This window comes from Macrotis lagotis, chromosome 4, assembly GCF_037893015.1.
Source record: "Macrotis lagotis isolate mMagLag1 chromosome 4, bilby.v1.9.chrom.fasta, whole genome shotgun sequence".
In the NCBI taxonomy this organism is placed as follows: Eukaryota; Metazoa; Chordata; class Mammalia; order Peramelemorphia; family Peramelidae; genus Macrotis; species Macrotis lagotis.
Genome location: NC_133661.1, coordinates 172,390,546 through 172,399,442, shown reverse-complemented (window position 1 = coordinate 172,399,442; position 8,897 = coordinate 172,390,546). Strand labels below are relative to the sequence as shown.

General features: G+C 39.8%; 1 protein-coding gene across 1 annotated transcript in view; it reads left to right on the top strand.

Moving 5' to 3' along the window:
- The first annotated feature begins 275 nt into the window (after nt 1-275).
- The window catches only part of TMOD3 (tropomodulin 3), a 95,243-nt gene continuing 86,621 nt past the window's right edge, over nt 276-8,897 (top strand). Inside the window, exon 1 of the mRNA XM_074234672.1 lies at nt 276-383. The gene's annotated coding sequence lies outside the window, so the exon portion shown is untranslated. The remainder of the gene's footprint in view (nt 384-8,897) is intronic.

The window sequence follows — 8,897 nt, the reverse complement described above, 5'->3', positions numbered from 1 at the left end:
AGGGAAGGGTTGGATTCCATATTCTCTAAATTCCAAACTCCAGTTTTCCAAACTCCGATTCCAGGTTAAGTTGTGAGCCCTCGGATGAGTCATTTACCCTCACTGGGCCTCAGTTTCCTCATCTGTCAACATCTTCTCTACCAGGTTTGCGGTTCTAAACTTCGGATCCCAGGACTACAATTCCCATAAGGCCGCGCTCGTTAGAAGCACGTTTGCGCACGCGCAGGCGGGGAGGGCAGGAGTGGGGCCGGAGCCCTGGGGAGCAGCCGGCTGAGACTCGGTGCAGCTGCCGCGGGGCTCCGGGCGTGGGGTCCGAGCGGAGCATCGGGGGACTGGAGACCTAGAAAGTGGGCGTCGGCGGCGGCGGCCCTGGCGGGCGTCAGGTAAGCGCCCCCCGGAGCTTTCCAGGAAGTCAGGCCGCGGTGGCTGCGGAGGGAGCGGCTCTCGCCCTGCCTCGCCTCCTCCGGCCGCAGCCCGGCGGGCTCTCGGGGGGCGCATCCGGCGGCGGCGGCGGGAGGAAGTGGGGCCGGCTGGGCGTTGCCCGCGCCCCTGGGCCCGGCCCGAAGCCCGGACCGGACGGCAGCCCCGCGCGCCCCGCCTGCGGCAGGCCGGGCCGGGGGCGCCGCGCCCACCCGGCTGCCACGGCCCGGGCTCTGCGGTGGCACCGGATCTCACGCTCCCGCGCTGCCCCGTGCCCCGCGGTGCAGCAGTCCGGAGGGCACGCTTACGTCACGGGGCGTGTGCCTGCCAGAAGTTGAGGTTTCCTTTCTAAAAATCCTGTTCAACAGGTAGAATACCAAACTGCCCCGGTTTGTTGTTTTGTTCGGATTTGCTTCTCTTATAGCGAAAAGTCGCCGGGAGGTCAGGACTTGAGCAGGAAACAGGCGTGTGGACAGGAGATTAATGCAGAAACTGGACAGGATACCGTGTTCCGGTTGTGTGTGTGCTTTGGCTTTCCTCATCCAGGAGTCCTACAGCTCATCTTTCCATAGTTTTAATCAATGACTAGTCGTTCCATTTATATTCAGCCTTAAAAATTAGTTTTGGAGTCCTCTAGCACCTTCTTCCACCTTTTCCACTGTAGAATTAGAGGCACTATCTGCGCATTTATTATTTTCCTACCTTTATAACTAAGTTAAGAGAATAACCCTTTTATTATAGAATGATGAATTTCCTTTCCAGTGGGATGAAAGCCGAAGCAAAAAGGAATAATAGAAGAGAGTCCAAGAATACCTTGAACCATACATACTCCTAATCTCTTTTGGCTTGCTATCTGGCCTTTCCACAAGGGAAGCTCTTTGAGGACAGGAAATGTTTTTCATCTTAAGCTCTTGTAATAAGCAGGCATTTACTAAACATATATGTGTATATGTTGTTTCAGGCACTTCTTAATCACCTGAAATAAAAAGAAAGACAAAACAAGCAAACAAAAACAGTACCTTGTACATGATATGCATTAATCCATGTAAGTTGAATTGAATTGTAAAATGGGGAGAGTATTGGCTTGAAGTCCCTTCCTATTTTTAAAGCCTTTGAGTCTGTCAATTTCCTTTCATAACAGGTTACATCAATATAAGGTTAAAACTAGGACTTTTGGAATATGTAATACTCTAGCATTTTGTAAAGTACTTTCTACATTTTGCTGTAACCTCAGTGCTGCAGATGGGGAAGCTAAAACTCAAATGATTGCTTAGATTTACCAAGACTAAAATTCATGTCTTCTGACCCCCAAATCGGCTGCTTTTTCTACTATCTATCCCATGTTCTTTTTTTCTTTTGCAAGGCAGTGGGCTTGCCCAAGGCCACACATCTAAGTGCCTGAGCCCAGATTTGAACTCAGTTCCTCCTGACTCCAGAGACAGTGCTCTTATCCACTGCACCACCTAGCCACCCCATCTCATGTTTTGGGGTTTTTTTTCTTTTATTTGTTTGTTTGCAAGGAAATGGGGGTTAAGTGGCTTGCCCAAGGCCACACAGCTAGGTAATTATTAAGTGTCTGGGGCCAGATTTGAACTCAGGTACTCCTGACTCGAGGGCTGATGCTCTATCCACTGCACCACCTAGCTACCCACCCCCATCCCATGTTGTTTTAAACCTTCCTAGTTTTGTGGTATTGTTCAGTTGTGTATGAGCCTTTCTGACCCCCAGTAGAGATTTTCTTGGCAGAAATATTGGAGTGATTGGCTATTTTCTTCTCCAGCTCATTTCACAAATGAGGAAACTGAGACAAGCAGTATTAATTGACTTGCTCAGGAAAATGAGTTTTCCCGACTCCAAGCTCAGCAGCATATCCCCCTTTACCACCTAACAGCTCTTAGTTTTATATATTTATCCCTTCATTGTATGAAAAGGATTTAAAAACAATTAATTTGATGAATATTCCTAATTTTATGTCTAAAATTCCTCTAGAGCAAGTTTGGTAGATTGTGATTGAGATAGTAATAAGATATCCATGCAGGTATCTAGCAAGCATTGGTATTTTAGACCTGGAGTTGAGAGATTTGGGCTGATTTAAAGTGTGGTGTCTTTTGACATTGTCAAGATTGACAGCACACAGAGACAATAAGTTCCATTTCCTTTTCTAAACGAGGACGAGGTCAGTTTGGCTTGCAATCTTAGGATCATAAATTTAGATCTTGAGTGATCCATAAAATTCATAAAAATCCCCTTATTTTGCAAATGGGGAAACAGAGGTGTAATGATTTGCTAAAGGTCCAATAGGTAGTAAGTAGGAGATTTAGAATTTGAACCTAATCTCTTGACTCCAAATCCCACACACTTTACCTTTCATCACATCCTTCAACAATCCTCTACATTAACCCTATCCTTCAAGTTAGGAGAGAAAAAGAAGAGGGGTCATAGTGTATTGTAAGATAGGCAAGTCAAGTTAACAAGCATTTATTAAGTGGAATGGTTCCCCTTATGAATTAGTTTCCCATTAGGCAGAATCTTGATTCACTTGTTGGGATTGTTATAGAGGAGGAATTGTGACATGGACCCTTTGATAGTCTGATGAAACCTATGGAACCCTTCTCAGAATAGTGCTGCTTTTTTTTTTTTTTTTTTTTTTTTTAGTTTTTGCAAGGCAATGGGGTTAAGTGGCTTGCCCAAGGCCACACAGCTAGGTAATTATTAAGTGTCTGAGGCCTGATTTGAACTCAGGTACTCCTTACTCCAAGGCCGGTTCTCTATCCACTGCACCACCTAGCCATCCCTGCTTACATTCTTAATGAAGAAAATGTTATATTTCAATTAAAGCTTACTAAAAATAAAGTTGTAAATTTTTTCCCCCATCCAAGTTCATGGACCCCCCCTTAAATCTGTCTCTAGACTCCATGATAAGAACCTCTGTTGTGAAGAGCATTTATAGGTTGGAGATGACTTTTGAGGTTCTTTCCGATTGTTAGAGACATAGACAAGAAGAAAAAGACACCTCCTGGCTCCCTTCAAGTCCCAGCCAAAAATTTATCTTCTACAGGAAGGTTTTCCCAGCCCTTCTTAATTCCATTTAATTATTTCCTGTTTAACCTAAATGTAGCTTGTTTCTATATATTTGTATGCTTGTCTCCACCATAGATTGTGAGCTCCTTAAGGGCATGGCCTATCCTTTCCCTAGCATGTATTGGGTACTTAATAAATGTTTGTTGACAGATTCACTGGATATAATGAAGGTAATACAGCACTTAAAGTCAGGAGAGACCCACACTCTTAATTCCAACTTTGCTTATTAATTGTGTGCCATGAGCACAACCCTTTCTAAGTCTGTTACCCTATCTGGAGAAATAATAGCTATGGTACCTATCACATAAAAATCAAATAAGATATCATATGTATAAATCATTTATAAACCTAATTGTTAGGTAAATATCAGTTATGATGTAATAGAGGCAGAGGGAGGAAAAGTCTGAAAAACAATAGAAGAAAGAAAGAGTAATGGACAACCACAAAAGGGTTCTTAGGTTCTGAAATTAGTGTGTTAGTTGAAGAATAAATTGTTTTTGTCAGAATTTTCCTTGTCATTTCTTGATTTATCTCTCTAATCTATTTCTTCTCACCTATTCATTACCATTTTTTGATCTGGATTCTTTACACCAAAAGTAAAAGGCAAGAATGAAAGAAATGTGAGACTACTAGACTAGGAAGCTCTTTTGAGCCACTAGTGATCTATAAAAACAAGACAAACACCGTATAAGGAAAATGTGAAGAATTAAAATTTTCTTTTGATAAAAATAACTGACCTTTATGTGGTACTTTAGCATTTGCAAAGTTCTATTTTTGGTCTCTTAACTATGTGAGTTAGATACTATTGGTATTAATATTCCCATTTTACAGATGAGGAAATTGAAGTTAGAGAAGGAAAGTGACTTGTCTGTGGAGGACCAGCATGTGAAGCAGGTTTCAGACTCAGATCTTCCTGCCTCTAAGGCCAGACTTATACTCATAAATAATATATTTTATGAAACAAGTTATCTGTAGTCAGTTTGATTCCTTATAATAATGTGGGGGGAATAGAAAAATTATAGATCCCCATATTATTCATATTTGACTATCTGAAAACATGTTTAAAGTTGTGGAAATTCACAACAACAACAAAAATGAAGCCTTATTAAAAGAGTGGAATCAGAACCTTGCATGACAGTTATAATCCAGACAATTCTTATTCATTTTACTAAATTGTAAACTCTTTCTGAACCCCTATTCCATCTGGAAATAGACTGAGACTGAACCAAAACTTTTTTTCCATTTAAATTTTTTCCTAGAAAAGGAATGGTAAGTAATTATTTATATTTCAAAGGGTTTTTTTACAAATAACTTTGAAAGACTTAAAGACTCTTATTTACTTATATACTGCCCAGGGCCTGACAAAGAGGTAATTGACTCAATGGGCAGGTTTGAGACCTGTTTTCAGACTTGGCTACGAACTTATTTTGCTTGATTATGCTTATTCGTTGCAAATATTTTGTTTTTAGTTTTTCAATTTCCTTTTTTGGTGGGGGGAGTTAGAGAGGAAGAACCAGGAATAGTTCTAGGGTTGTCAAAAAAGAAAAGGGGCAGCTAGATGGCATACTGGATAGAGCCCCAGCCTTGGAGTCAGGAGTGCCTGAGTTCAAATTTGGCCTCTGACACTTAATAATTACCTAGTTGTGTGGCCTTGGGCAAGCCACTTAAATCCATTTGCCTTGCAAAAACCTTAAAAAAAGAAAGAAAGAAAGAAAGAAAAAAGGATTGTTGAAGCGTTTTTTTTTAAATGCATAGAAAAGAATAGAAGGAAACAGACAAGAGAGAACTTTGAAAAGTCACGTGCTCTTATATACTTAAAGGGTATCCAGATGGCATCTTAGGCACTCAGATAATGAAGTGGATAATGCACTGGCCTTGAAGTTAGGAGAATCTGAGTTCAAATCCAGCCTTAGATACATAGTAGCTGTGTGACCTTAGGCAAGTTACTTAATCCTGATTGACTCTCCTCCAGAGCTATTTCCGGATTTAAATCTGACTCTGGATCCAGATGGCACTAGAGGAGAAAATGAGGCTGGTGACTTAGCACGGTACCTCCCTCATTCAAATCCAATTCATGTGCTTCTCATGGCATCATCTTCCTGATGAGAAAAAGAATGTAGGATAAGTGTCATCATCAGGCTGTATGCAACTGATCTACATAGTTTTATAAATACAAGCCTTTTTCTCTTTTAGTTTGTAAATGGAAATGCTCATTTCGTTTGGTGTCCAATTCAGAATAAAAAAATAAATTTTGTATATGTGTTTATGTATATGTAGATACATACATGTATGTGTATATATATATATATATATATATATATATAAAATACAAAGGAATTTCCTAAAGATTTCAATAAAGTTAAATATCAATAAAGGAAATCTAATTAGAGTAACTTCTGTCAATAAGCTTAATAGAAATATTCTCTTACACAAATATGAGTGAATTATTCCTTAAGTAGTTGCTTTTGCTTCCTGATAATAAGGTAAGTTTGCCTTCTTCCTCCTCTTTTTCCTGTCACCAGACTCCTATTTCAAGTGAATCTTTGGAGAAAGATGGTTGTGGTAGTTAGTGGTAATATTGCAAATTAGAGTAGTATTACAAATAGAGCTCCAAAAGGGAGGAACTCTTTCCATTCCTCAGATGTTCCTTCAAGTTTTACCAACAACAGTCTAAAAATCTCTGTTTGGTTGAAAAACATTAGAGAAAATACTGGCTATATGTAATGTTTTTATTAGCCTTTTATGTTCCAGTGCATCCCCATTTTCCTTAGAACAGTCTCTGAGTTTTACATTTCATTGGCTCAGAGAACAATTAAAAAAATTTTACTGATTCCTTTTGTTTTATATCATAAACATTTCCCCCAATTTCCCCTTTCCTTATCAGACCCTTTTTTGTAACCAGAAAAGAAAACATGAGCATAACCAGTCACTATATCTAATAACATACAGTATTTTACATCTGGAAGGTCCTCTTACTTCTGCTGAGCAGAGGGAAATATTTTGTGTTATTTTTGTCCCTTTTGTTGTATTGATAACTTCTAGGTTGAAAGATCTTTGAAGAAAGATCATCAGGGGGTCAGCTAGGTAGTGCAGTGGATAGAGCACTGGCCCTGGAGTCAGGAGGATCTGAGTTCAAATGTGACCTCAGACACTTAATCACCTAGCTGTGTGACCTTGGGCAAGTCACTTAACCCCACTGCCTTGCAACTCCCCCCCCCCCAAAAAAAAGATCATTAGGGCTAGAGGTGAGGAAGGATAATAATCAATGGGGAGTCCCTGAAAAATAAAGAAGGAAAAATAGTCTCTAGGTAGCATCACCTTTTTATGAAAACTCTCCTGGATAAAAGGCCGTTTTTATGGCTTTGTTTGGGAATCCCTGAACAGCATAGGACTAACTATAAATTTATCCTACTTAGTGAATTTTAGAGGTTCTCTGTTACCTCCAGTATCAAATGGAAGATCCATCTCTTTGGTATTGAAATCTCTCTCTGCCTTTCTAGTCTTACACTTTAATTCCTTCCACACACTCAACTAGTGTTTGTGAAAACTCTTCCAGGGAAAACAAGTGAGCAACATTAAGGTTGCTTTTATGGCTTTTTAAGGCCACTTGCAGTATGTGGAACAGGATATTCCATCTCCAGCCTATGCATTGAACTGTCTCCCTTAAATGAAATGCTCTGTTGTCTTATTTATCCTGGCCTCCTTTCCTGATCTGCCCAGATGCTAATGACTTTCCCTTTCAGATCACCTTCATATACTTTAGTTCTAAATTTGTTTGTTCGTAGTTATTTACATGTCCTTCCATAAACTCCTTGAGGGCAGGTTTTTGCCTTTGTGTCCTAAGTCCTGGGGGGAGGGGAGAAGAGAACAAATAACACTTAGATACCTGGCACTCTATTAAGTGCTTTATAAATATTATCTCATTTACTCTCAATCTTGTGTTGTTATGATCCCCAATTTGCAATTGACGAAACAGACAAAACAGAGCTTAAACCTTAGGTTTGAATTTAAATCTTCCTGACACTGAAGGCCCCACATTCTGTCACAAACTAAGTGCTTAATAAATTCTTATTAATTGTTGCTAACATTTTTATTGCTATGTTTTCATGACATGAATGTAGCCTCCCCATCCCCTACCCTGAAAGCCATCCCAAAGTAACAGATTAAAAAAAGAAAAAAGTGTAGCAACATCAATTAACTCATCAATCACAGGTCGTAATTCATGCAGTATTCCACCGCAGTCAAGAGGAGGAGGTACTTAAAATATCTTTCACATATTCCTACTCGATTACCTCAGTTTACTTGTAACTACTTCTTAATCTGAAACTTATTTCAGGTATGCACAGTACAGACTGACACAACATAAATAGAAAATAATTTAGTGGTTGAGGTTCTAATAGCCAGATTGATCATGAGGCTCATGTGGGAAGTGACACTTGATCCATGTCTTGAAAGTTAGGGATTCTGAGAAGTGGGACTGAGGAGAGAGGATGTTGAAAGCTTAAGGAATAGCCTATACAAAGGAGTAGAATGTTGTATATGGGGAACAAAATGGCTAGTTTAACTGGAATATAGAGTGGGTAAGGTGGAGTTTTATGATATCATTCAAGAAAGATAATTTGGCTTTAGGTTGTGAAAGACTTTAAATGTGAAAAACAAATTTTTTTTTTTTATCCTAAAGGTAATAGGAACCACTGAAGCATTTTGAGTAGGGGAGTGAGATGGCCATAGATCTATTTTAAGAACATCATTTTGGCAGCTGTGGATGATAGATTGGAGAGGGGGAGAGACTTAGGAAACAGGTATTAATTTGGAGGCCAGGTGAGGTAGCAAGGGCCTGCATTAGGGCTATGGCCTTGTGAGTAAGAGGGTGGGGATAGAAGTGAGACTTGCTATGAAGCGACCTGTAGTGACCTGTGAAGTGAAGCTAGGTGACCAACAGGTCATGGAGGGTGAAAGAGGAGCAAGTCAAGAGGATGATCCAGGTTGTGAATAACTGGGAGGATGCTGATCCCCTTAATAGAAATAGGGATTTTAAGAAGAGAATTTGTGTTTCAATTAAAGAAATTGTCTTGTTTTGAACAAGTTAAAGAATATCTAGAAGGAGATATTCAGCAGATATTTGGTGGTATAAGAGTGGAACTTAGGAGAGAAATGAAGATAATGTGGATCTTGGTTTAATTTCAGAAAGATGATCATTGAACCCATGAAGATAATGGTATCACCAAAAAAGATATCATAGAGAGATAGAAGAGTACCTAAGGACAGAATTCTAGGGTACCTCCATATATAGAAGAAAAGAAATGGATACAATCAGCCAAGGAGGCTGAGAAAGAATGATTAAAACTAGAAGAACTAAGAGAGAGAGAACAGGGAGGGAAAGTATTCAGGAAGAA